This window comes from Astatotilapia calliptera, chromosome 14 (genome assembly GCF_900246225.1).
Source record: "Astatotilapia calliptera chromosome 14, fAstCal1.2, whole genome shotgun sequence".
Classification (NCBI taxonomy): domain Eukaryota; kingdom Metazoa; phylum Chordata; class Actinopteri; order Cichliformes; family Cichlidae; genus Astatotilapia; species Astatotilapia calliptera.
The window spans coordinates 1,426,442-1,432,441 of NC_039315.1; positions in this window are offsets into that span (position 1 = coordinate 1,426,442).

Genomic DNA, 6,000 nt, shown 5'->3' on the forward strand with positions numbered 1-6,000 from the left:
GGTGAAGATGAAGTTTAGTTTCCAGATTTTTCTCTTGCTGTGTCTCATTATGCCAGCAGGTGGCAGCACGTTAGTCGAGTCGTCTGTGTTGTTGCTCCGCCCACGCGCAGAATCATGTCAGGAAAAGTCGGGAGAAAGCGCCAGAGTCCTATTTGGGATTACTTTGAATATGACTGTGTTTTGGATAAAGCAAGTGTCTTGTAGTGGAAAGAGACAAATTATGAGGGACATTTCTAAAGGGAAAAAATCCCACAAACCTCAAAGTGCACTTGAAAAGCTCACACAAGAAGGCTAACCTAGCTTAGCTTGAGAAGGGAGCACACTCAACCCTCATCCCCAGAAACAGAAGCTAACCCCAGGCAAGGCAGCGTGATGCAACCCGAGACAACAGGACGGGGACATCTACACAACTGTGAGTCAAGTGCCTTCAAAAAGTTTATCAATTCACTTGAACCAAAATTACGAACACCCGGTGCTGCAAGAGTTAATAGTCTCATTGGGGCCAAGATATACATTTTATAGTTGCCTGGTATCAGTGGTTGTTCATCTGCCTTTATTTATTTATTTATTTATTTATTTAAAGAACCCATAGGTGGGAATGTGAGTTGTCTGTCTCTGCGTGTTAGCCCTGCGACAGACAGGCGACCTGTGCAGGGTGCAGGGTATGGTAGCTGGAATAGCAACATACCCAAGGATGAGCAGAAGAGCATGACTGATATGATGAAACTGGGATTTTGTTGCACTTAATTATTGCAAACAACTAAAACTATAACTGAAACTAATCAAAACTAAACTGAAACTAATCAAAACTAAACTGAAACTAATCAAAACTATACTGAAACTAAGGATTTTCAAAAAACTAAAAACTAAACTAGCAAACAACTGGTAAAAACTAATTAAAACTGATATAACATTGAAAATCTGAAGTCAAAACTAAATAAAAATAAAAACTAATGAAAATTGCAAAACTATTAAAACCCTGATTATAACACACACACACACACACACACACACACACACACACACACACACACACACACACAGCGTGATGACTGGACTCTGCTGAGCTGCTCTTCATCCTTTTAGCTGATAACAGCTTAATAAGAACCAAAACTGCAAACGTTTTTTCTTCTTATTTCATTTCCAGTGTTTGCTGTAAATGAATGTTGGAACGTTTGATGCATCATTCGATTGATTATGTGAGATATAAGTGCCACCTCTCCCCGGTGGGGGGGGTCTCCCCCTCGATGGTCTGACTCATGCTCTGTGGGCTGCGTCGGCCAGTGATCAGTGAATTTACCAACGCTTACCTCGAGACAGTACTGAGGCTGGAATCCAACAGAGAAGGATCGCTTTAATGCAACAGCCACAACGTTTCTGAGCTCCACGGTGCAAAGATGATCCAGTTTGACACTGAGCTAATAAATCATGTGTAGACTGCACGGTTTGAACTCTAACGTCTCCTCCAGCATCAAAGTATTTACAAGATGTTAAAGAATATACAAAATAGATAAATAAATAAATGTTTGTCTCAAATTTTAAAGTGACTGAAGAAGAGCCAAACGCTGCAGGCAGATCGTGAGCTGTTAGCGAGCTGAAAAACGAGTCTGTGCATGAACAGCAGCAGTTTATTAATGCGCCACACGTGCAGTTACATCACTGAACCCAGCTGTCACTCATCTGAGGTGATCACAGCATGTGTGTGTGTGTGTGTGTGTGTGTGTGTACCATAAATCATTACAGTTTATGGTCTCATATTTAAAGTGAAGGTAAGGCTCAGAGTTATGAGTCTCCAGGAAATGAGTGGAAACACGACTGTTTATGATCATCCTGTGTTTATTCATGTCTGCTGTTTCAGGCCGGGGGGCGCGTTGACACACACACACACACACACACACACACACACACACACACACACACACACACACACACACACACAATGACAGGGGGACGATGTCATTAAAACCTCTTTCTCACTCAGTCAATATGAAAACATGCAGAGACGGTAATGACAGGTGAGCTGCGAGGCGATTGGCTGGAAGGATCAGACTGGTTTCTAATCACACGTGTGCAGATTACAGAGCAGCTGCTAACGTGTGACGCTGACTTTATAATAGACGAAGATCACAAAGCTCGCTCAGCACAATCGGCTGTGTCATCATCACACGCCGAGGATGATGTAACCCGACTGCGCCGGTGGCTTTTATTGTGAAACAGACGCATTAGATTTCACCAAGACTAAACAGTTCTGGAAACTACCCACCGGGGAAGACCCCTGGAAACACCCCACCCCACAAAGCCCACTTAAAACATGTTGAAATGAGATGTAAACGGCACGGAGATGTGGTTTAAAAAACCCAAACACATCTCGTTCAGTTTGGCTGAAAAGGCCAAATCGTGAACTTCCCCTAAGAGCCGGCTTGCTGAGCCCGAGTCCTTCAGCCTTTCAGCAATACTGCACCACCCACACACGCAGGAACAATATGTAATATGAGCCTGTAGAAACTCACCATGCAGCACACCGTGAGACATCTCCACTCCTCCAATCACAGAGCTGATGATGCTTGATTTATATATCGTATAAACCAATGACATCGCATAACGTCTGGTGAAAATCTCACAGATGGACTACAAAGAGCTGCTCCTGTTGTTTTAGGCAGGCAGTATGAACACGGACGTCCAGCTGAACAAATCGCTTCACCACTGAGGTTCAAAACAATAAAGTTTAACAGTTACAGTGGTGACACGAAGCCCTGCTTGAACTTTGACCTTCACAAAGCTGTCACCCCCTCCATAAACCGCGTGCTGGGTGTAACACTTTCAATAACACAGCACTGTACTACATTCACTTACATTTGTGTCGATATTTGAGTTACAAAGGTTCTTCAGCTGTGTGCACGACGGGCAGATCGAAAACCTCAAACAAATAATTCAGATACCGCCTGTCTTCTCCGCCCGCCTTTTCTCACCCCAGCCGGTCGCAGCAGATGGCCCCGCCCCTCCCTGAGCCTGGTTCTGTCGGAGGTTACTTCCTGTTAAAAGGGAGTTTTTCCTTCCCGCTGTCACCAAAGTGCTGCTCACAGCGGGTCATATGATTGTTGGGTTTTTCTCAGTATGTGTTATTGTAGGGATGGATGGTGTCTCCTTTCCGTTTTATGGAGGACGCTCAAATGCATCCTCTTGTGAAAGGAGGTAATAAAGGAAGCATTGAAAGACCTTTCCTTGGTATTTAGACAATCTGCTCTTATGGCTGTGATAGAGATACTCATGGGTCACTTCAGAAGAATCAAAGCTCTTCACATGCTGAGAAAGTGTCATCAACAGCATGAAAGATGGACGTACCCGATGTGACATCGCCCACTGGTTTGCGTCCCGTTCCAAAGCCTGGAGACGACCGTTTTCACCGTTACCATGTCCTGTAACCAGACCTCATTCCTCACAAATGACCAAATTTACATGATGGACTTCATGTTTCAGTATAAACTAAAATAAAGAAATGAAGTCATCAGGAAAGTGTTTGCAGAGGTCAGTGCTGAGGCCTGTTTTCCCACAGTCTTCTATAGGACAGAAAGTCTGTTTGCAGCCACACCTACCACCCCCTGCAGGCCGTCAGAGAGAATGCAGGTTTAGGGCACTTCTGCTCTGGTTTCACTATGTCCACCTTTATAGTCTCTGAAAAGTATCTGCTCTATAGTTGGAGGTAACAGTGTCAGCATTGCAGGAACCACAATGGTCCTCAGCTCCTGCAGTGCTGGCACAGAAGACAGGAAGAACTCCAGCAGTTATGAGAACCATGGAAAGATCCTGCTGCCTCGAGGTACGAGACTCATTTCAATCCCAACAAGCAGATTAGCTTTTTAAATGTGTGAGCGGGGCCACATGTTCGTCTCAGCACGGTGACTAACGGCAGCAGCTATCTGTCTGTGGTGACTCAGACGGTTGGTGGACGAGGTCAGACGGTTGGGTCCTCAAGACAAACACACACACTGAAGTATTTTCCATTTCATGGGTTTAATATTTCTCAGGCTTTTTATAGAAAACTGCTGATTCTCCCTCTTATCTCGTTGTCCTCCCCGTCAGCCTCAGCCTCCTCCTTCCTCCATCTCTGTGACCATTTTAAGCTCCTCTGTGAATTATTTCTGTCACAGCGGAGAACTTGTTCTATGAAACATCTCTTCAAACCCACCTGCCCAGTAAATGTGAATCTACAGTCAGCAACCACACAGTTTCCCTGCAGAGCTAACAGAATCTACCAGCTCCTCCAGAGATCGTTAGCAGACGAGTGTCTTTGATGAACAAATGGACCAGAAACAGCAGCTCAGGGGATCAAAGTGACTGCCTGCATGTCCTCTTCAGAAGAACCACAAAGAGAGACTAAAAAGCAAAAAAGGGAGATCTTCAAACACCTGCAAAAGCACCGCAATGACAGATAAAGTGAGAAAGGGAGGATTTATGAGTCCAAAACTACCACAAAGACATCAAGATAACACAAAATAAGCAAAACACGTCCCAAAAAAGCTGCAAAAAGCAAGAACGAGGCTGCAAAGTGACACAAGAGAACATTATGAAAAGAAGCAACCAAAACAGCACAAATATGTAAGTAAATGACAGCAAGGAGAGTGCAATAACCATAGACAGCTGCAAGACAGAGCAGCCATACAAAGGAACAAATACACACTCAGAGATCATGTTCTCCCGGTGCTGCAGACCAAGCTGGTGACTCTAACCTGGCCGTACAGTCGGTTGGGGTCCGTGGCAGCGCCGGGCTGGCCTGGCTCTGCCCCTTTGAGGCCCGTACTGAGGATTTCATCTCTCAATGACATCAAACAGATGGCAGAGCAGAAAAAGCTGTGACAGACTGAGTGTTCAGAGCAGGCTCACAGGGATTACTGTGCATACACTGAGCTCATTACTAGAAACTGTGGCCATGTTTAATATGAACATCCACCAGAGGAGCAGGAGATTTATACGACAGGAAAGAAACGAAAGCAGAAAAGGTCCGCTTTAATGAGGAGGTGCTGGCAGGAGAGGGTGGGTTTACCATTGATCAATGTCATGATCATATCTGGCAAACGGAGTTCCTTAGAGATGGAATCTCCCCATCAAACATGACCCAGATCTCCGTTTCCACAGTTTACTGATTACTTATACAATAAACATGATAGTCGCTGACGTCCTTCATAAATACAAAGTCTGGAGTCATCAACCAGTTCCTGAAAGCAATCAAACTGTCCAAATGATTTCAGCTGTAAGCGATCGCTGTGGCTGTTCTCACACGTGATGCAGGAAAGATGGAGGACGGGGTTAAGCTGCTCTCATGTCGAGGGTCCCGCAGAGACAAACGGCGCATACTGCAGGAAGAAGACGCTGAAAACAGAGCACGAGTGCAGTCATTAACGCTGCTGCGTGCTTAGGTTTACTCGCTGATCCTCAGCTTCACATCTGCACTGAGTCAGCCTGAGAGGGATTCTTCTCTGAACCCTTCAAATATCTGTGAAACTGTGAATTCTGCCGCACATGAACAGAGCCCATGAACCCGGAGAGGCCGAGAACGACCGCTGAGCGCTAGCAGAACATCTGCGCGTCGGTGCTGACCATGCAGCCCATGTGGTGCAGTGTGCCTCGTTCACATCTCTGCCACTGCAAGAATTTATAGCTGTGATTTCCCAACTTGATACTGTGATTATCTCAGGAGATAAAAATGCTGCACAATCTGATCGAATGTTTCCTCAAGATAACATAGCTGAAGTCTGAAATCATCACGCTGGGCCCGGCTTCAGGATCCTGAGCACCGACTGATATCCAGGCATGAAGCACACAAAGATGCAGTTTCACAAACAGAGGAGGAGGAGGGGGCACAAAGGATGAGGGGGGGAGGACTGAAACGCGACTGACCTCCAGTGAAAAATTGAAACCAGTTGTGTTTCTGTGTGTTTGTGATGTGATGTGAGAGGAGGCCTGTATTTTTTTAAAGCCGTTCCCACGACACCAAACGACCTC